The following is a 23,261-nucleotide window of genomic DNA, read 5'->3' as shown; positions in this document are numbered from 1 at the left end:
AGAAACGAAAGCCCCAGGAGAGTAAACTGACAGCGAAGCCAAACATCGGTGAAACACAAATGCAGATTTTCCACCAGAAATTTGCATGAAAATGAGCATCCCATTTATTTTGTCATTATTAAACCATCAGTTACTGTCGTTTGGCAGAAGACAGCTGCAGGACTTGCGGTACACCGCGGCAGCGGCGCCGCCATCAAGCTTTCAATGTTGTCTCCCCGCGAAGGGACATACTGCAGCAGTACCACTCCGGGAACTTGGTCGGACGGAACACGATGAGATGGGGGAGGAAGGACCGTAGCTTGTTGGCAGCAATGCACAACTCAGGTAAGCCTTTCTCCATTTCTGCCAATCTTCGATGTCACCACGACCACGGTAGTCCTTCCTGTAAAGAGCGAGGAAGAGGTTCGCCTTCACAGCGGCTCCATCGCCGGGCAGTGCCGGATGTAGGAGAATATTCAACAACACTCAAGCAGGTTATAAGATCGACAATTGTTTGCGATAACCCAAGAAAAATCTTGGAAAATGAGTTTCGTATCAGGGAACGTCCATAAATTACGTCACGCAAAAATCGACCATTTTCAACCCCCCCTCCCCCCTATGTCACACTTTTTGTATTGGACCTCAGAAATTTTTGTATAGGTCGTCACACTTTGCTGAACCCCCCCTCCCCCCTCAAAGCATGACGTAATTTATGGACGTTCCCTTAGGAGTTCTGAAAATCATGACAACAACAACACGAAAAACAACATTCTTCTAAACATCTGAGAAGCTTATGAAACAGAAGTTATCTACTAAAAGATATGCCGGAGATGTTAAACTTAAAATTTGGCATGGTGTCTATTCAATTATAAAAATGTCATTCACTGATTATTTCTCGATTTTTCTAGTTCCTTGCTAAAGTCCAAATCTAAATTGATCAAAGTTCATTAATTCGTCCATATTTGATACATGAAAAAGTTTTGCTAGAAATTCTGATATGTTTTCTAATGGAACTACTATAGGAGTTCCTGTAGAAACTATTTGATTGGGGAAGTCGCAGATAAAAAGTGCTGATTCTTAATCACTAAAGTTTCCATCCACCCACGCTCGGGATCGTGTAAGAAACCAGTTTTCTTCGAATTACTTGACCTTTCTCATGTGCCACGCTGGGAACAGCTCGCTAACGTAGTCTATGGTATTGGTCAAAAATTACCCTTATGCACAAAGAGGAATAATAGAGTCTATAGCTTGGTTGCAAATATACCAGACCAATTCGTCGTCGGATTCAACAAGGCAGTTTCCGATTCTCGCAAGTCGTTTTGAATGTTTCAGGAATATAACGAATAGAACACAAGTCTAAGTTTTTATGCCTTTTAGCACACGACCGATCAAATTAGCCATTGAATACGTCCCACTTCAGTGAATATTGGAGTTAACTCTCATGGTAGGGGCGGGAGTACTTGGCCCTGGAGTTAATCTGTCATTACCATTGGAAACCTGGCCAACAGCTTTCCGAGCTGAAGTTTTTGCAATTTTGGCGACATCTGTCTCGAAAGCCACTACAGAAATGCAGTTTGTTCAGAAATGTGTATTTGTTCAGATTGCAGCGCTAAATGCGATTAAGGCGAAAGTGTATACGTCAGGTCTAGTGTGGGAATGTACCAAGCTGATGCAGCAATCGTCCTGTCACAATAAGGTCAATCTGTATTGGGTTCCTGGTCATTGCAGAATAGAAGGAAAAGAAAACGCTGACCAGTTAGCAAAAATAGGTTCATCCACTCAGTTTACTAGGCCCGAGCCATTCTTCGGAATAGCTCCTTGTGCCCTTCGAATGGAATTAAAGAATTTAGAAAGGGAAAAAGTGAAATACCTGGGCTGGTACACCAGATTGCCGTCATTCGAAACGATTCATAGGGCCGGATGCTAATAGAACATTAAGGTTAATAAACCTGAATAAACATAATTTAAGTTCATTTACTGGACTAATTACAAGTCACTGTCCTTGTAAATCTTACCAGTACGGCAAAAAACAAAGAGGATAACACCACAGTAGAACAAATAAAAGGTTGCATTGGTACCATGTACCCAACACAGGAAAAACAAGCTCTCATGTCCTATTTAAACCTAATCGTTCTTCTTTGAAAGCTACAAAAGATGCGGAAACATGCAGAGTCGGTTTCCACGGTAGGGCGATGGAAGTGCGAGTGAAAAATCCGGGTTCAGAATCGCGCTACAATATTCGTTGGTCAGTCGGTTTTCTCGGTAGAGCCATGCAAGCGCGAGTGTGGAATGCGGAATCAGATTAGCTTGAGAATTTTCGAATGGCAGACAATTTTCAGGTAAGAGTGATGGGGGTGCGAGTGAAAAATCCGGGATCAGAATCGCGCTACAATATTCGTTGGTCAGTCGGTTTTCTCGGTAGGGCGATGGAAGTGCGAGTGAAAAATCCGGGTTCAGAATTGCGCTACAATAATCGTAGATCAGTCGGTTTCCACGGTAGGGCGATGGAAACGCGAGCACGAAATCCGGGATCAGTGGTCATCGTGATCAAATAAATCATAATCGTGATGAAGACCGCGACGTGTATTTCCATATAACTAGTGGATCATATCACCTAACAGAGGTGGCTCCTAGATCCACACCTTACCCTACCCTACTAACCACCATTCCTTCCCGTGACAACTGTGGGGATGCTGTGGATTCCACGGTTTCTAGTAGCAACGGTTGTCGAACTAACATTCCTTCCCTTTCCTGATGACCGTAAGGACGTGGCCAGCGCCGTTATTGACTTTAAATAGGTGAACTCTCGAATTGTGCACATTGAGAATGGTTAGCTAGTCCCAAACTTTCACATTCATTGGCTCTCTGTGCAACTTCGATTGTTCTGGTCAATCACGGAGTAGCAACTACGATGTGTACGGTTATCTTTGCTTGCTTGCTTGCTTGCTTACAAAAGATGCGGAAACATGCATCCTCTGATATCACATAAAATGCCCTGAAACGTATTGAAACGCCTTGAAAAGCTTTGAAACGCCTCTGGAACCCCCTAAAACCCCTATGAAACTCTTAGAGAAGCAATGAGGCTATCTTGAAACGCCTTGAAATATTTTTAAACGCCTCTGAAACTTCCCATAAAACTCACCTGAAAGCCTGTGAGCGAAATGCGTTGAAGCGCCTCTGAAACCCCTCCTGAAACCCATGTGAAACTCACCTGAAAGCCTACGAGTCTTGAAACACCTTTAAAACTCCCCCTGAAACTCACATGGAAAGCTACGAAGCTTACTAAAACTCTCAGAAACGCCTAGAAATGCTCCGCAAAGCATTGAAACTCCTCTGAAACTTCCACTGAAACCCTCCAAATATTCATTTTAGAACGTTCAAAACCTTTCAAACCCTCTTTGAAATCTCCAGAAACTCCAGAAACGCATAGAAACGCTTTGAAAAAAAAACCCTTGAAACCCCCTGAATGTACTGCATCGCTTTGAAATTTATCTGAAAGCCAAAGGAGGAATCATTGAAGTAATGCTGGGAAAGTTCCCGTAATAAGATGGCAGAAATACCTTTTGAGAATCGCGGGAGGAATCTCTGAAGGAATTGCAGGAAGAATATCTGAAAAACTTCTGTTAGGGATTCCACAAAGAATACCGGAAGGAATCTCTGGAGAAATCCCTGAGTGGAATCTCAGGGGAATTCCAGCAGGAATTTCAAGAGGAATCTCGAGTAAAAATAATTGGAAAAAAAATGGAAGGAATCTACATAGTGAACGTTGGAAAAATCTCCGCATGAATTCCTAGAAGAGCCCCGGATGGAATCTAAAAAGGTGTTTGTAGATGAATATTTGAAGAAAACCCTGGAGAAATTCTGAAGGATTATCTTGAGGAATCATTAGATAAATCCCGATAGGATTTCTCGAAGAATTTTCTTGAATATTTCACAGATGCTCCGCAAGAGCCATTATGTAGGTCATAATATTAAATCCTTGATACTATATATTATCAATACATCTGTGCGATAACTTCGAGCTGGATTTTTTTTTTCGACACAAACACGATTATTCATGCACTTAAACTGGATGACACCATGAAGAGATGAAAAGCCGAGATATTATGAAAAGAAATTATTTTCACCCAAGTGCCAGAAGAAAAATAAGAATTCAGACAAACATAAGATTGTTTTTGCACGAGGAATTGAAATATTTTGTATTTTGATTGGATAACCTTAAAACGCTGGCGGTCTTGAAATAATTTGGTGGAATGCATAAAGTAGAAAATAATGTGTAGAATGTTAATCCTCCAGAACATAGCTAAAGAAATTTCTGACTCAAGTGATCAAACAAATGTGCAGCTTTCGAAAGAATTTCTGAAAATTTGTAAAGGCAAATTGTTTTAAAAATCAAAAAAGTATTAAAAAAAAACTTTGAGAGATGTTGATGTTGTTCTCTTTTTGTTGCTCGATATTTCTCACTGCATTAACTGCTGCACCACATACAGAAGTCGTTAGGGCACCAAGATCTAAAAACACCCCGGCGATCTCTTCATACGTGTCTCGTTCCGTTCCATGCATAAAACGGCAATGTTTCTTTTTTTAGTCCGAGTAGCAGGATTCCGGGAGCAAACATACTGTTTCTTTTGTTACGGAAGTTTTCACGAAAAAATGGGGAAATCTCGCACGATGACACTTTTCACCGAACAAGGGCACTGGCAACACAGTAAACTTTCGGCATAACAACTGTGATCGGCTGGAATATTTATGGAAAAGCTGATATTTGAACGCGAAAAATATCTAAGATTTATGTTGCGTCGATTAGAACTTCTTCTTCTTCTTCTTCTTTATGGCTCCACGTCCCAACTGAGACTTAGCCTGCCTCTCTCCAACTTAGTGTTCTTTGAGCACTTCCACAGTTATTATTTGGAGGGCTTTTTTTTTGCCAGCCATTGCATGAATTAGTATATTGTGAGGCAAGCACAATGATACACTATGCCCAGGGAGTCGAGAAAATTTTCCCGACCGGAACGGGAATCGAACCCCCCATCTCCGGATTGGTTATCCATAGCCTTAACCGCTAGGATTACTGGAGACCCTTCGATTAGAACATTTACAATAAATCTGGGATGTTTGGAGATAAGCATCATTTGTTCAATTTGTAAATTTTAGAATTACTGTAAGAATATTAAAATAAATCTTGCTTGATATTCACCAAAAACATTACCATGAGCTCCACTTTTCTTCAAGAGTTTGTCACCTCCCTAAAGAAAGGTCGCATGAGATGGAGACAAAGATGGTACGAAGAGGAAGTAGTGACCTTGACTCATTTACCTTTCCCTCTAAGACCAAGGTTCGAATGGGGAACCATCATGAAACAATCTATCCGAGTCAATTCCGTACCAATATAAAAGCATAAATTTACATGCAAGAAATGAGTAAATGGGTTTATTAAATGTTTTTGTACTTACGTCTATTTTGCTGACTTACAAACTACGTTAGGACTTAAGCCTAGTGTTGTGTGGTGTCAGTGTCCTAGTGTATCCCACGGCGACAGGAAAGCAGGACTCCGTCCGGACAGAAGGACACACCGGCTCCATGCCAGTAACTCCGCAGCAGAAAACACTTCCAGGCCTGGTGGTACACCAAGGCACTGAACCACACCATTATGACTCATGGAGCCATTGAATTTGGGTCGAAACGAAAGGCCTGCACAGAATGGGCAAGAAAGAGTTGCGGGGCTTTAGTACTGATGAAGACACTACGTTCGCACAGTTTTGGAATGGCTTTAAACTTCTCAATCCCTTACCGATCTCCAGCAATCACTAACGCACTATTCCATCGTACTGCTCATGCTCCTTAACATGATTTCCTCAGCGGATCTATGCTGTAGAAGGAACACATTACATATTTTTCTCACTCAAAATCACTGCACATTACCCGATAGGCATTTAAAAGCACACAACAATGAACCGCATCCACCAACTACTAGCACTTTGCTTTGCTTTGATTTTATGGCCGGTCAGGCGAATAAAAGAAACTTTGGCTAGCTAGACTTGCCTGCTTGGAAATTAACCGACTTCTGATTTCAACTTCAGAGCAGTGCCAATATGTAGCCGTAGGTAGATCTTCGTGGTCGTATATTCATATCATACATGGGTGGCGGTAATGAGCAATGGATAGAGAAGAGATCGTGAGATTTCAGGTTAAGAGAGGATCGATTATGGTTAGGGTTTACAAAACCATATTATGGAGATACGGTCGATGTCATCCTCCTCCTTATCCATGTGCAGATAGATAGCCTCCTTCGTACTTGACCCTCTGCGCTCTCAAGCCCAAGCTCCGTAGGAGATAGATGTCTCCCAATACCTTGTGTGGTCAATAGATATCTGCGTTAAATGACTAGATTGGTATCAGGCATTCGGTATACTCAGAGAGTTGAAATGTTCTGTTGTGGTGTGTTGTAGTGTAGTGGTTTTCACATGGTAAGATGACCTATACTTTTATTTTGAACGGTAGACATTAGGAGCAACAATCAAGCTCTCGCGAACTAAGGTCGGTATGATGATGTGAAGGTTACAAGTTTCTTAACTCTTTATTAGTTCTGCCATAAAAAAAAAACCAGTCATAAGTTTCATAATACATACCCAGTAAATTTCGGGCATCCAAAGAAAACACTATTGCAAAGACTCTTTTGTACTAGAAAGTCGAACGGAGTAAGCAGCTATGCTAATTTGGGTTACATCTTCACTGCAGAACGACTTTATTTCTTGTAAGAGGAATAAATGGGGGCTCTATCTTATTTCATACAATAAGGCATGCTAATTGCTTTAAAACAAAGCAAAACATAGCTATACGGCGTCTCAATTAGAATCGATACACAAGTAGTCGAGCTCCCCATTTAAAAAAAAATGCACAATTTTATTTAAGGATACTTGCAAAAATGTTCAAGGATCCCAAATACAAATTTTGCAATGAATGTACTCAGCAAATTCATAAATAATAAATAAAATAACACTATCAATAATCAGAGGTTTCCACAAATTCTGCCTGCTGTTATTATAAGTAAAAAAAAAAACTAAATATACTTCAGTTTTGTTACCCATTTGTTCTTTTTTTTAAGTTTCTCTTCTGGACGATTTATCGGTTATTCTGTTCAGGAAAAAATGTTTCTTCTCTCTCTCTCTTCTTGGCGTTACGTCCTCATTGGGACAAAGCCTGCTTCTCAGCTTAGTGTTCTATGAGCACTTCCACAGTTATTAACTGAGAGCTTCCTCAGCCAATGACCATTTTGCATGTGTATATCGTGTGGCAGGCACGAAGATACTCTATGCCCAAGGAAGTCAAGGAAATTTCCTTTACGAAAAGATCCTGGACCGACCGGGAATCGAACCCGTCACCCTCAGCATGGTCATGCTGAATACCCGTGCGTTTACCGCCTCGGCTATATGGGCCCTAAAAACGTTTCTTCTCTCATATATTTTTCCGACATTTCTACTGGATACTAAACGCGTATCTAAGGAATTTACCAGAAAACAATTTAAGAAATCCACTGAGTATTTTTATCACAAATGGCTTCATTGATCAACCAGGAATATTCCGAAAATAATGTCTGCTAGTATTACTAGATGTTGGTTTTAATATTTAACTAAGATGTTGGGTTTTTTGTACCACGATGGCGTAGTGTACGTTCAGCGTGCCTGTCTGGGTCATATTGACCTCAACATCCTACTAGGGTTAATTAAGGCGAAACTGGACGCATTTTCTCATTTTTTTAGTTTTTGATTTTTTTATTAAATGACTAAGCAATATTTTCAAAATTGGTTTTCATACACAGTTAGAGGAAGTATAGAGCTATGCCCTGGATTTTTTTCAGTTGTAAAGCTTTTACCAATATTTCGAAAACCATATGTTTTTGAAATTTTGCTCAAAAATGGTTTTCTTAAAACTGAAAAACATTTTCCACCTGAAAAAAAATCAGGAGTACTTTGATCCTTCCTCTAACTGTGTACGAAAACCGATTTTGAAAATATTGCTTCGTTATTCAATTTAAAAAAAAAATCAAAAACCAATAAGTGAGGAACGGCTTCCAGTTTCGCCTTAATAAAATTTTTAAAAAAATTTCTTTCAATCATAAAAACTCTTATTTTTTTATGATAAGAGTTTTACCTGATTAAACACCGAGTTTGAAGTTCCTTTGAGGCAACAAAACTCAAGAACGGCCGAACTGATTAGCATGACCCTTGCACGTTTCGATTCGTATTCATGGTGGCTGTGTTTATATGTATAAAAAGTTACGAAAATCAACTCAAAAAGTTGGAAAATTGATAAAGTACTGATTTTTTATGACCAGGTAAGAAAATCAACACAATCGAAATGAAACCAATCTAGAGTGCCATGTTGCAATACCTTATCAATTGTCAAACACACACAACCGGGCAAGACAAAGTTTGCCGGGACAGCTAGTCTAAAAATAAAAACAATCAAAATGTTCTACTTCTTCATATTTATGGCTCTACGTTCCCACTGGAACTTCGCCTGCCTCTCTTCACCTTAGTGATCTTTGTGCACTTTCAAAGATAAATAACTTTCTTTATCTGCCATTGCATGAATTTGTATATTGTGGGACATAGCCTCAACCACTCGGCTAACTGGAGACTTCGAAAATCTTCAATAATGTGGAGTGGCGAGAAAAAGAATATAATACTTTTTGCACTCTACAAAACCCCCTTAGTACGGATCTGCCACCAACATCCACCAAGGGTCGCAGGAAAATCGGTGAAAGAAAAAAGAAAAACAAACACAAACTTTCTTCATAAATTTTCCGTGCCGTTTTGCCTTCTCAGCCATTTTTCTTCAACACCTCATGCCGCGCGTTCTCCACATACCCTACCCCAGCCAAGCATTAGTGTTTATAGTTTTTAATAATTTGCAGTTTTTCACATGGAATTTCTTTTCGCTCAGCACTATCAGTTTGGTGTTCAAGTCCCCATAATCGTTGCAGCTACCCAGCAAGGCAGCATCCGGGAGCGAGGGTCGTCGGACGTGTGAAGCCACCGCGCGCATTCCCTTGGTTGGATAAAGTCTGACTAAACTTATGACGTTGGCTGTGTAAACACATGAATTTATAATCTCTACCAACTACACCAACCACCAGGCAACCAGGAACCATTCAGCCGTTGAACCGAAACAGAAGCAGCACCATCGGGAGCGGATCGGAGCATAAACTTCTCTTCTCCTCCTAGTGTGGAAAAGCTGGCGTAGGGAAAAACAACCCAAGGAAACCGGAAGTATTATTTCAAAGTGCCGTCGTATGACATATTCACTATCTCTCTGTCTTCCTTGTCGGATTGGTGGAATGGAGCGGTTGGTTGAAGTGCTAACTTAGTTGCAGCTCTAGAATATGGAATCTACGACTGTACCACTCTAGACTTGTGACACACATAGGTATACGTTGTGGAAACTGTGGCTCGGTTTTCTGTGGAAGAATGGCTTGAAATAGCAAATATTATATGGGGATTATTCAACACAATGTTGATTCTTAGTGTTTTGATATGTTAACTTTAGTATGACAATGTTATTCTGATTAATCCTCAAAATGAAGAACTTTCACAGTACTAATAGTGTGATTGTTGTTGTTGTTTTTTGTTACACAGTCAAAGTGTATCCGACTAATGATAGGATAAAAAATTTAAAAAAATCAGAAAGTGTATTTTGCTCCAAATAATCCTTGATCCTCAATAACGATTAAATCCCTTTTACCACTGAATGTAGAATTCTGCAGGGATAGTAATTGAGGCCCATAAAGCTTAGCCGATAAAGGCACAGTTATCTGGCAAAACCATGTTAAGGGTATCTGGTCCCTATTTCGGGTATCGGTACATAAGTTCCAGGATCTCAAATGATAATGAAAGCTATCAACTAATAAGTTGGAGAGTACTCATGGAACACTACGCAGAGAAGCTAACTGTTCAAGCCAGGACATGATACCAGGCACAAACAATAAAATAGCGAAATTAAGTGAAAACAGTTTGATAGGGATGCAATAAGATCAGATAAAGATGAGAGTCATCTATGCGATAATCAATTTTCATTTACCTTTAGTCTATCTAGTTGAAGGAAACAATTATTTCTCTTAAGACTTCCAATGAAAGATGTTCAGTTACCAACAACAAGAAAGCATGATTTCGTGCAATACTGCATAAGTTCACATGAAAAGCATTTCAATTGCACTCCGCAAACTAGTTTAGCATAATTTTCTGGCTATCATCCAGCTAACAATCGCGCGCGCAAAAGATTGCGAACCACTTCGTCGAAAAAGTTAATTTTCCACCCACCATCCTACGTCCGCAGGCGTGCAGACAGGCAGGCAGGCCATCCACGCGAATCGGAAGTGTGGAACCGCACTACTGCCAGCCGGCCACACCGCAAACGACAGACACCACAGCGTTAATTTCCAGACCGCACTTTTCGCCACTTAAAGCGCTGAATGGTTGAGGCCGGCTGCCAGCAGCGGCGGCGCTAAGCCAGACCAATCCCGAACTTGAATGGGTATCAAAGCAAGAACAAAATTAACCACTGTGATGTGTATCATCTGGTTGAAAAACAACAAAGCCTCTGGAGCAGATCAACTACCAAGCGAGTTACTAAAATACTGTGGAGAAGCACTAGTGAGAGCACTACACTGGGTCATTACCAAGATTTGGAGGAGGAAGTATTACCGGAGGAATGGATGGAAGATATCGGGTGTCCCATGGGCTGCAAAACGGTGAGTCGATAAGGAGAGCATCCAATATAGCTCTGGTCCTCACAAGTTCCTACCTCATGCTTCCACGGGTCAAGCGATGACAAAGACCGCCAGCTAAGAGTTGTGTGCTTAGCTGGTAGTGCATCCTGGGCACTGTTGTCCTTCTGACTTTAGCTAGATTGAGGAGGTACGATTTCGAGCGTTTGTTCACCAAGGAGGTGCGGCTCAAACAGCGTCTGTTCTGGCATCCAGCGGCTGAGTAAGAAACGCTGCACCACGCCCAGCTAGATCCAAGATGGTAGCCCCATCAGCGTGGTCGTCCCAGTGTTGGTTGGGACGTTAAACAGAACTGGCACGATGGCCCTCCGGCGAGACAGGAGTGTTGGCGTAGGCCCAATAAGCCACCCGTAAAAATCCCCATTGCGAATAACATAGGAGAAAATACGACTCGATACAGCCGGCAAAGACCCACGCGACAAAATAAGGACTACGATTGTAAACTTGAAACATGGAATTGCAAGTTACTAGGTTTCGCAGGATGTGACAGGATAATCTACGATGAACTACATCCCCGCAACTTCGACATCGTGGCGTTGCAGGTACTTTGTTGGACTGGACAGAAAGTGTGGAAAAGCGGGCATCGAGCGGCTACCTTCTACCAAAGCTGTGGCACCGCCAATGAATTGGGAACAGGATTTATAGTGGTGGGCAAGATGCGACAACGTGTGATCGGGTGGCAGCCGACCAACGCAAAGTTGTGCATGTTGAGAGTTAAGGGCCGTTTCTTCAACTACAGCATCATCAACGTCCACTGCCCACACGAAGGGAGACCCGATGACGAGAAAGAAGCGTTCTACGCGCAAGCATACGATGGCTGCTCGCCGCGTGACGTGAAAATCGTTGTCGGCGACATGAACGCACAGGTAGGAAGGGAGGAAATGTACAGACCGATAATCGAGCGAAACAGCCTGCACGCCGTATCGAATGATAACGGCCAGCGATGCGTAAACTTTGCAGCCTCCCGTGGTATGGTAGTCCGAAGCACCTTCTTCCCCCGCAAAGATATCCACAAAGCCACCTGCAGATCACCCGACCACCAAACAGAAAACCAAATGGACCACGTTCTAATCGACGGTAAATTCTTCTCGGATATAACAAATGTACGCACATACGGCAGTGCGAATATAGATTCGGATCACTACTTAGTCGCTGTATGCATGTGCTCAAAACTTTCGACAGTTATCACCACGCGTCGAAGTCGAACGCCGCGACTCAACATCGAGCAGCTGCGAAACGTAGAAGTGGCTCTAGACTACGCGCAGCAGTTAGCAGTGGCCCTACTAACGGAAGAGCAGCTTGGCGCAGCTACACTTGAAGATGGCCGGAGGAATATCCGATCCGCCATAGGTAGTAACTCGGCTACAGCACTAGGCTTCGCGACTCCAAATCACAGAAACGACTGGTACGACGGCGAATGTGAGCAGTTAAAAAACGAGAAGAATGTGGCATGGGCGAGAATGCTGCAACACCGTACGAAAGCGAATGAGGCACGCTACAAACAGGCGCAGAACAGGCAGAACTCAGTCTTCCGGATGAAGAAGCGCCAGCAGGAAGAACGAGATCGCGAAGCGATGGAAGAGCTGTACCGCGCTAAGGTCACACGAAAGTTCTACGAGAAGCTGAACCGCTCGCGCTGAAAAACGCGCCCTTGGAGTATCTGAACAGAAGATGTTGCGTACCATCTACGGCGGAGTGCAGATGGAAGACGGGACTTGGAGAAGGCGAATGAACCAGGAGTTACATCAGCTGCTGAGCGAACCAACCATCAACACCGCGAAACTTGGAAGGCTACGGTGGGCGGGTCACGTTATCAGGATGTCGGATGGCAACCCGATAAAAATGGTTCTAGAGAGTCATCCGACCGGTACAAGTAGACGTGGTGCGAGCTAGATAGGTCGATCAAGTGGAGGACGATCTACGGACCCTTCGCAGAGTGCGGAACTGGAGACACACAGCCATGAACCGAGTAGAATGGAGACCATTCCTATGTACAGCAGACACTCAGGCCTTAGTTTGACCGGTAGTGCAAGTAAGTTCATTTCATCTCGTTTGGTACTTTTCCTCACTCGGGTTCCATCCAGAAGCAATTTCGCTTCTGTTTCTGTAGCCACTGTAGCCTGCAGTTTGCTACTGTCCATTCCGGCAAAACAATCGAGCCTTTATTCATGTGTACCACCACCAGCTCCCCTCCCGATTGCCTGCGGCGAACGTGTGCTAACCAATTTGGAGTTCCCCGGTCAAAGGCTCGGCGGCATTCTTCGGTCGAAATTAGCAGAAAATAAATCTTACCCAGTTACGGCTTTCGCCAGCTACCGAAAGGATACGGTTGTTGGTAGGTGGCGGCGCTCGGCCTACAGAACTCACCCGGCATAGAAGGGGTGAGGCAGAGTGGAAAACTTTTTTGCGCATTCTACAACTTTCTCTTCGGAAATTTTTGCTGCTTCGGAAAAGCGCCTCGAGGAGTGAACGGAAAGCCAGCTAGAAACTGTCGGTAGAATGTTCCGACGGACGAACGAGCGCAGATCAATACACTACTTCTTTCGGAACCGTCATCACTCAAGTGGGTACTTTGAAATCAAAGTCGAGTGGGTGTCTTTGTGCGGCGTGCCATTATTGGGATGCCTGCAGTCTGGGGGCAGCAGGAAGACAGCAGAATCGAGTCAAGCATGGTGCTAGACAGGACTTCTCAAGTGTTGTTGATTTATAGGATCGAGGTGATGCGGGGAAGAAGTTCAGGAAATCAGAAAGTTCAACAGTGAGAACAAATGCCGCACAACAAAACTGATTTGTGATTAAACAGATTCGAAAACTGTTTTGAAGCTTTGGGCACTGTTCTAGCTGCATCATCTTGATGCAGTCACCTTGACACTCAAATTACGGTTAAGGTTTATTGCAAGCGTGTTACGTTGCGGCCATGTGTGATGTGAACAACAATAGGCTATATATTATTCGCTACCGTATGTAGTGCTTTAATTGTTTTTGATTTTTCCTCATCATCCCACGTTGAATTTTTTGTTCAGCTTCTGTTTCGCAATCGATCCAATGTGCTTTTGTTTTATGATGACTCCATGTTTGTCAGTTTCAACGTGATAGGCTCGCGTGGGTGCGGAATGGATGATGGGAAAAATAAATGACAATTGTAAATTGATTCCACGATAAGGTCATCCACATGTGATGAACTGCGATGAATGTGTGCTTAGAATCTTTTTTTTTTTGACAATTCGTTTGTAAACCATCAATCTATGGTCTGGGACCATTTGGGCAGGAGCACCTATTTTGGGCACTTGCTGCTATAACTCAGTCAATTTTGAACCGATTGACCTGATTTTCGAAACACGATCAGATACGCACAGTATCTAGCCATGTGCAAAAATTCAAGTCAATCGGTTTGAAATTGACTGAGTTATAGCAGCAAGTGTCCAAAATAGGTGCTCCTGCCCAAATGGTCCCAGACCCTACCCATCATAGTACAGGAAAATGTTGTTTTTGAGCTGTGCCTTTATTTCCCAAAATAAAAAAAAACTAACAAATCTCGCGTTTTCCTACGAATTTTTAAACGAGTCTTTTCAAGAAGAAAGTTTACATAAGTTTCTATAGTTTTCCATCAAAACTAGCAAAATGACAAATTTTGAGTTGTATCCCTTTTGCACGAAACCGAAAATATGTGTCAATATGAGTTCTGCTCAGAGGGTTCGAAAAGTCGATACAAGATTTAAATCTTATTAGAGAGCATAAAACAGGTCTGCATAAGAAACTCCACGAATGACTCTGAAGCAAGCCCGTGCCCAAAGGGGGGGTTGGGTTTGGGGGTTAAACCCCCTCCAATTCCGATGCTCCATACTCTAGGCGCCCCTCCGCCTTTTGCCGAAATTGGCAAAAACCCCTCCCTTGGCACCACTTCTGTGCACGGGGCTGTTCTGAAGCATTATGTAAAGTTTGAAATAAACTTTTAGAAAAATCCCTACAAAAAATGCTAAAACTATTGGACTTCTTGAGGTTTACCTTACGTTTCTTGGATTTTTTTCTCGTGTAGAACTAGCAGTAAGTTTAAATCCACAGAAATAAAGAAAGAAGCAGTGTTGAATCTGCTTTAGTACTCCAACTGCCATGCCTCCCAAACGGTTGTCCGTATTGATAAATCAAAAATATTGCAAAGAAATACCTAGAGATGCTTATAACTATAGACCTCTCTGTTATATTTCTTGAAAACAATCACGTGGACATGGGAACAATTTATCAGGACATATGAGGGAAGTTTAATACCAAAAGCTACACTCTACACAATCTTCACAAAATTACGTACAATCCAGGAAATTTGCATTTCCGGTTTGTACTTATATTCATATTAATTTCGTGAACCCCTGTGTTTGATTTCTTGAAAACAATCAAGAGTACATAAGAATACTTGCTATTGTGATCAGATTGACTATGACAAGTATGAGAAGTGTAAATTTTGAAAATTACAAAATCTTCACAAAATTACACAAAATAGAGGGAATTTGTTCTTTTATTAAGAACACAACGTTCACCCGGTAATGGTGTGGAAGCAATCAAATGTACATGGCCACATTTTTCCACTATAACTTTGAGAAGTAATAATCCTGGAACTACAAAATTATTTATTAAATATGTACATACAAGAAAACCTTTTTCAAGGGGCCGTCGGTAAAGAAAACGTAACACTTCTTAAAAATTAACGAAAAAACGAGCTCGGCATCTTCGGCACTGTGATTCAGAAAAACATTTTCTACAACTCTTGTGAAGACATCAACCTTGTATCGTGAAAAAATCAAAAAGTAAATTTCATAACTCATTTTTAGGGGGATTGATCATTTTTACCAACAGTTAAAAAAGAACTTCCTCGAAGACGCCATGACGCTAATCCGCATGGTTAAATCAGCAACTGTGCAATATAGTTGCATTCTTTGCATTCAATATAAGAAATCCTCAAAACATCATCTCGTAAAAACACCGTTTCTTGAGAATTGATTGACGGATCTTCGTGAAAATTTTATGGTTGCTGCACAACCCCTTAAACTCCGTGGTACACCTTTCCCTTTTTTTGATATCGTACATTTAACTGGAATGGCGATCTTAAAATCTCGGAATTTTTCAAAGCTTCAGATTTATGAGTTTCTAGTCGGCAGCAATCATAATAGGTGGAATTTAGAGCTGGACAGAACAAAAGTTGATTTTTTTGTCGGACTGTGTAACTCTAATGAACGGTAGTGCTTTTCAATTCTTTCTGAAATTTCATAATTTAACTAGTCAGTAGGGTGCCAATGGAACGTATGGGAAAAATTTGACCATCGAATTTCAAAAACGGGTAGTGCTCAAAAGTTTCGTCTCCTCAAAAAAAGTCCCCATGCAAAATTTCAGCTCAATCGGACTTCGCTAAGGGGTGGCCCAAAGCGGTCAAAGTTTGGCTGTTTTGAAACACGAAAAATATCCCAAGGTAGGGATACATGAAAATTTTGAAATCGAAAATTTTTTTTTGATGCCAAATGCCTTAAAAGTGCATGAAACGTCGAGATCTGGTGTTATCTCAAAAATTTTTTTTTGGAAAAAAATTGACTTTTTGGACTTAGAAAATTTTTGAGTTGGGGGAGTGAAATTAATTTGAAATGGTGGAATTGAATTAAGTTGCTGAAATATTCATAGCAATAGTACTGGAACATGTCTTATATCATCGTTGGTAACTGCTAGCATATTATATATCATATATCGTTAGGGTGGTTCACTTATTTTGCATAAGGGTGACCCTTTTTGTAGAAAAATTTAAAAAAATAAGATAATAGTATTAAAAAATCTCTTATAAAACTGTAAGTCATTTTCAATGTTGAATATATATAATATTTCATTAGGGTGGCTCATTTATTTTTAATTAGGGTGGTTCTTTGAGATGGAAATTAAGAACAAAAAATATTTCCCGAAAATTTACCACTCATATTTTTGTATAGTTTAATATCATGATGCTTTATTGGCATGTAGCACTTTGTTAAGATATTCCTAGAGCAACATGTTGAAAGGACGCAACAACCATTACAAATTTCTGCTTCTCCTGTCCCTCCCGGGCGTATCCCCAATTATTCATGAAATATTTTATTTTCTTTTTTAAATTTTGAATCTGTTTATTTTTTTTGGTGCTTCACTTATTTTGCATAAGGGTGGTCCTTTTTGTAGAAAAATAAATTTAAAAAAACGATAATAGTATTTGTATTTGTATTGTATTTTCCGTAAGGTTTGTTTTTTTTTTGGAAATTAAGATCAAAAAATACTTCCAGAAAATTCAACCAGGTAATATTTTTCGTATAGCTTCAAGCCATGATTTCCTACAAATCTTTCGGTGACTTATCTATAATGAGATATTCTCTAATTATTATCTCTCCTCTCGTTCTATTTCATTAATCACATAGTGATTAAAACCGATTTCTATCTACAGAATTAAATATTGTGGTACGGACTACTAAAGAGATTAATTTACTAGAGAGGTTCATCTCATTGTAAGATTTTGAAAAGTTTTGTGAGACTAAATTCAAAAACTCGAGTAAACATTTATTCAGCTGTTTCTATGAGGAAGAAGAGTTTAGTTTGAAGAATAAACTGTTTTTTGTTTTTTCATTAATGCGGTATTTGCAGATATAATTTACTTTTGCAATGGTCATGACCAAGCATGTCCGTACTGAGCGGATGAAATTTATGCTCGCAGTTCCGCACGGAGCATTAAAATTCACCCGAGTGAAATTCTCTCCGTGTGCTCAGTGTGGTACTGCGGTGCGGTTTTTTGACAGTTCGAAAAGACATTTAAATTATTTCTACATCCATCTATCAGTTAAGATAGGAATATTTAATAAATACGATGATTTCGGTGGTGCAAATCAATAGAGCATAATTTTCATACGCTCAGTGTTTTTTTATAATGAATACGATAAATCGTGCTAACTTTTGTTAAGCTGGCTTAGGTAACGCAAAAGTGTGTCGGTAAAGGAACATTTTTAGTGAATAAATATTTTTTCCCATCTATCTCATATTATGGAAAGCAGTGATCTTCCTTTCTTTTGTCATCGTGTGTTTAATTCCAACGTTAAATTATTGTATGTTTTTGTATCACGTTAGAGTTTAGGTTCACTCACCACTTCGGTATGCTATATGGTAATCTTGTAGCTAAGGTATATTTTGTTTAGATGGATAGAAAGCAACCTACTGTTGTCCTTTCTCCAGCAAAGTAACTGTGTTTTCGGAAATGAAGCTGCCCAAGGCCAAGAATCTTTTTAGAAAAGATAAACAGGAAACTTTTGTTGCACATCATCATCGCCTATCAAGCTGTCATAATTTGGATCCGTTTAAAATCAGTTTATTATTCCTTATTTTAAACCATAATAACAATCTGGACCAACATTTGTGTTGCGGAACAACCATTGCAAACGCTTACTTTTCTCGTCCATCCTGGGCGTATCTCAATATTTTATGCAAACTTTTCCCATTAACATATAGAGGAGAGTCAGCTCTATCTGTTACTGGAAAAAGAATCCAGGAACATGAGAAGCAGAAGTTGGCAATGGTTGTTACGCCCTTTCCACATGTTGGTCTAGGAATATATTAACAAAGTGTTACATGCCAATAAAGGATCATGATTTTAAACTATACAAAAATATGAGTGGTATATTTTCTGGAAATATTTTTTGGTTCTTAATTTTCATCTCAACAGAACCACCCTAATTAAAAATAAATGAGCCACCCTAATGAAACATTATATATATTCAACATTGAAAATGACTAACAGTTTTATAAGAGATTTTTTAATACTATTATCTTATTTTTTAATTTTTTCTACAAAAAGGGCCACCCTAATGCAAAATAAGTGAACCACCCTAACGATATATGATATATAATATGCTAGCAGTTGCCAACGATGATATAAGACATGTTCCAGTACTATTGCTATGAATATTTCAGCAACTAAATTCAATTCCACCATTTCAAATTAATTTCACTCCCCCAACTCAAAAATTCCAAAGTCCAAAAAGTCAATTTTTTTCCAAAAAAAAATTTTTGAGATAACACCAGATCTCGACGTTTCATGCACTTTTAAGGCATTTAGCATCAAAAAAAAATTTCGATTTCGAAATTTTCATGTATCCCTTGGGATATTTTTCGTGTTTCAAAACAGCCAAACTTTGACCGCTTTGGGCCACCCCTTAGCGAAGTCCGATTGAGCTGAAATTTTGCATGGGGACTTTTTTTGAGGAGACGAAACTTTTGAGCACTACCCGTTTTTGAAATTCGAAAATTCGATTTTCATTAGCACCCTACTAGTCAGTCTAAATCAGTTGAGTCAAGTACGAGATACAAAAGACGGCCTTACAATTGAGGTCTTAATAGGTATCTGTCAAAGGATGCAAATTTTTAGTGGAATTAAAAGAAGCAGTACTTAAACCGATCTTTTATACTAAGAATGTCTATCCGGCATCTATTTGGAAGTTCCCAAGGCAGTTATGTTGGAGATTCTTCCACAATTCTTTCGCAATATTCCGCGGGGATTGCTTCACTAGTTCTTTTCGAACTCCTTCGTTTATTCCTTTGGATATTTTTCATACGCTTTCATTGGAAATTCAGAAATTTCCTGTTGGAATTGCTGAAGGAACTTTCAAACAAATTTGTTTTAGAAAGGAATTGCGATTCTCAAAAAAAGTAAAATTGCGATTCTCAAAAAGAAAAAAAAAAATCCGAGAAACTGAGTATTTTCCAATGGAATTGTCGAGGGAGTTTCCATAGAAATTACTGAAGAAATTTTCAGTTAAATTGCCGAAGAATACTTGCCTTGGAATTCTTAAAGGAAAATCCGATTCTAATGGATTTGATGAAGACATTTTGGAGAGGTTTCACAAAGAAATATAATATGGACCTCCCTTGGAAAATTCAAAAAGAATTTCGGCAAAAAAAATCAAAACACAATCGCTCGAGGAATTTAAAAATAATTTCTAATTGGTTTTCATAAGCAATGTCAGAGAAAATCTCAACCAAATAACATACTTGCCACAGAAGAGTCACGGCGGCGCAGGTTTTTGTTGTGCGGGAGTCACTGTGACTTACTTTTGACTAGTAAGTATTTATTTGCTAGAAGTAAGTCACAGTAACTTCTGCGCAACAAACACCTGTGCCACCATGACTTTCTGTTACAAGTGTGCTACTTGAGTGAAGATATTGCTGGAGGACTCCTCAAAAGAATAAATATTAAAATTTTCAAAGTCATTTTCAAAAAATCTGTTAAACATTTTTTTTCTGAATTGTCAATGAAATCCTAAAAGAACTATCGAAAAATGTCTCTAAAAAAATCGGAAGAAGATGATTGCTTTAGAAATTTTCAGTGGAATTGTCTTTGAAATTCCAAAACAAAGTTTTGAGGCAAGTTCGGAAAAAATACCGAAAACCAGCCCTAAGAAACCGCCACTGAATGTCCAAAAGCATCACTAAAGAATTTACAAAGAAATTGTCTGAAGAGTACATCACAATTGTAGAAAAAATAATTCACAGAAATAATGCTGTATATTCCCTCTACAAGGAATTTTCAGAGGGAATATTGAAAGATTCCTAGAAAAAAATTCTAATGAAATTCCATAAGGCATTAATGCAGAAGTTTCGGAATAATTTAAAGAAAATATGCACGAAAAAAATAAGCAAAAGCATTGCTGAAATAATCATCAAAGGCATTACTAAAAAAATTCTCAAACAAATGCTGGGGAAATTCCAGAAAATAAAATAATCAAAACAACTGTATAGAAAATTATCAAAAGAACTGCTGAAGAAATAAATAAATGCTTGAGAAATTCCCAAAATGGTTAGCGTAAAACTTTCGTAACAACTTCCGAAGGGTTTGATGATGAAATTTGCTAGAAAAATTTTAAATTTCGAAGATGTGCCGAAAATTTTCAAAGAAATTTCCGAAGGGGATACGAAGGATTCCTAATTCCTCCAGATATTCATTACATATTCCTTCTGAATTCTTTCTAAAATGATTTGGATAATAATAATCCATTCCAGACTATTCCAGAAGTTCATTCAATATCTCCCGAATTCCATTTTAGATTTCTTTTGGAACGTATTCTAATTTCCTTTCGAATATTTTCCAGATTCTCCCAGTGATCCATTTCGTAATCTAGCAGTAATCTAATCATTCCAGATATTTTCAATAATGCATTCTGATGTGCTTAAGAAATCCATCCCAGATTGCTTCTGAAATGTATTTCGGAATCCTGCTGGAATATATTACATATTTTTTTTCTAGGAATCTATGCCGGGACTTTCCGAAATTCAATCCGGATTTTTCCTGCAACATATCCTGAATTCGACCAGGAATCCATTTAGATTCCTCTGCCTATCAGTACCTGATTTTTTCAGGAATCCATGCCAGATTCCTTTAAAATCGCATTCCGAACTCCTCCTGCAATGTTTTTCAGATGCTTTCAGGAATAAATACCAGATTCGTCCTGTCATCCATTTCCAGGAATAAAAATCGCAAAATATATATTCCGGATTTATCCTGGAATACATTGCAAATTCTCAAAGCAATCCGTTCCTGATTCTTAAAAGATTAAGAATATTTTCCTGATTTACAGGAATTCGTTTCAAAGGCTTCCTTGAGTACTCAACGGATTTCTCTTAATTTAAGATTTATCTTGAAAACCATGCTGGATTACTCTTGCAATTATTTTCTAACTGCTCCTGGCCTGGAGTCAATCTCGAAATCTCACCCGTATTCCTTATGCAGTTTAATATAATCGTAATTCTATACACACACATGCATGTATTCATGGACGTCACATGGCACAAACCTTATGAGAAATCTCCTGCGGGCCGTACTTTTCAATAACACATTTTCCACAATGTTTTCCAAGCATTGAGCAAAACAAAAATACTTAATGCACCCATCATGTGATAAGCATTAGTGCCGACGTAGCAAACCAGACGAACGGAAGAGTTCTCTTCATGTTTGATGGAAAAAAGCGTGTTCAAACTTTCCCACACCATCACCCGCTGTCAGTTTAAATATGCAAATCAGCATTCACTCCCCAGCAGCAGTATGAGTATGAGCTACTGAACAGACAAGCTCCGAGTGGGTCTGTTTGTGTTTTGCGTAGAGCTCGGCCAGTTTAGTACCAGGGCGATCTCGTTCGCCCTTCGACAAAAAAAGGATAAAAACAATATTAAGCACTTGACCGTCCATACCACCGTACTTCAGTCGGAGGCAACAACAACGTGTTGCCATTGCCGGGTGCTTCCCAACAACTCTGAAATGGAATCCAGTGCGGTTTGCAAAAGTGGTCCCTTAAGATAAACGCAGAAAAATGCTCCCCCAGCTCAACAGACTCGGTTCGGAATGGCCGGAATGGACCGTTGATGCTGCTGTCTGTCTGGCTGTCCGTCCGTGTACACCGGACTAAGCCCGCAGAGGGATGAGCTGAGATGTCCTCCCGCCCATGTTGGATTTTCCATCTAGTGGAGACGGAGAGCTTGCGGTGTTTGTATGGGTCTCTTATTTATCACCGAACACACGCAGGTCGCCTCGCTGTATCAATACACAGACCGGGGATGGAAGAGCAAACTGTTTGCAGTGTCCCTTTCCGGGACAGGTTAGAGAGATTAGAAAGTTGTGTTTTTTTCTCGGTGGTTTTCAGTGGAAACTGTTACGGTGTGTGCTGTTGGGACTCAGCACGGATTAAGATACACCACTTTGAAGGACAAGTTTGAGATTTATTTTCGTTTTGTTCGTGATTAGTCGGGAATCATTCCCTAATAGTGTGTCAACGGAAGTTGCCATAAACTTCAATGCTACAGAGCACCGAAAAAAGAAGCATTCGATGGTTGGCACAGATTTCAGTGAATCAAAGGATCCAGTCGGATTTACTTAGTAAATATTATAAGCCAGGAAATGAGTGACATAAACAGTGCAGAAAGCTTGCAGTTATTTTGAAGGATCTTCCAAAGAGTGTTTGGATTCGATTCCCGAACAACCATACTTGCTCGAGGCATAACACGAGAGTTTTCTATGCTGTTTTCATTGTGTATAGCAAAATTATATTGAATGTGATTAACTGTTTACCTTCAGTAAAAAAGATATGTATAACTAATTTGCGTGTAATGCCTCGAGCATGTGTGCTTGTCAAAAATGTAAAATAGCAAAATATGTTGCTAAACTTGTTTTCAAGCCATCAAAAAATCGTATACCATCCAAATTCATATTCCCATAAGAAGAGTAAGCACACAACTTCTTTTCCAATCGTTGGCAAGACACCACTGCTGCCTTCTAAATATTTGATCACGTGTATCGGAAAATTTCAGCGCTGGCCGGCCCCAAAACGATGCAACCGCTTTTACCGAACGATTCCGGTCTCGGCCGTCGACGGTTAAATGTTTGCTCAGCTCGCCGAAAAATGCAGTCACTGAACCGATACCGTGTTCCATATTGGTCTCACGTTGAAACTTGGCTCCTAGT

At 39.9% G+C, this 23,261-nt stretch overlaps 1 protein-coding gene and 1 long non-coding RNA gene across 6 annotated transcripts in view; both read right to left on the bottom strand.

Moving 5' to 3' along the window:
* LOC109403728 (protein couch potato) overlaps nt 1-23,261 on the bottom strand; it is a 555,872-nt gene that overhangs the window by 336,805 nt on the left and 195,806 nt on the right. The gene's annotated exons all lie outside the window — the stretch shown is intronic.
* LOC115255914 (uncharacterized) lies at nt 3,324-7,862 on the bottom strand. The gene is made up of 3 exons (XR_003892408.2): nt 5,902-7,862; nt 5,771-5,848; nt 3,324-5,670 (listed from the first exon to the last, which is right to left on the bottom strand). It is a non-coding gene; the product is annotated as an uncharacterized LOC115255914 (long non-coding RNA).

Source organism: Aedes albopictus, chromosome 3 (genome assembly GCF_035046485.1).
Source record: "Aedes albopictus strain Foshan chromosome 3, AalbF5, whole genome shotgun sequence".
Classification (NCBI taxonomy): Eukaryota; Metazoa; Arthropoda; class Insecta; order Diptera; family Culicidae; genus Aedes; species Aedes albopictus.
Note: the sequence above shows the minus strand (reverse complement) of the source record. Positions and strands in the feature narration are given on the sequence as shown.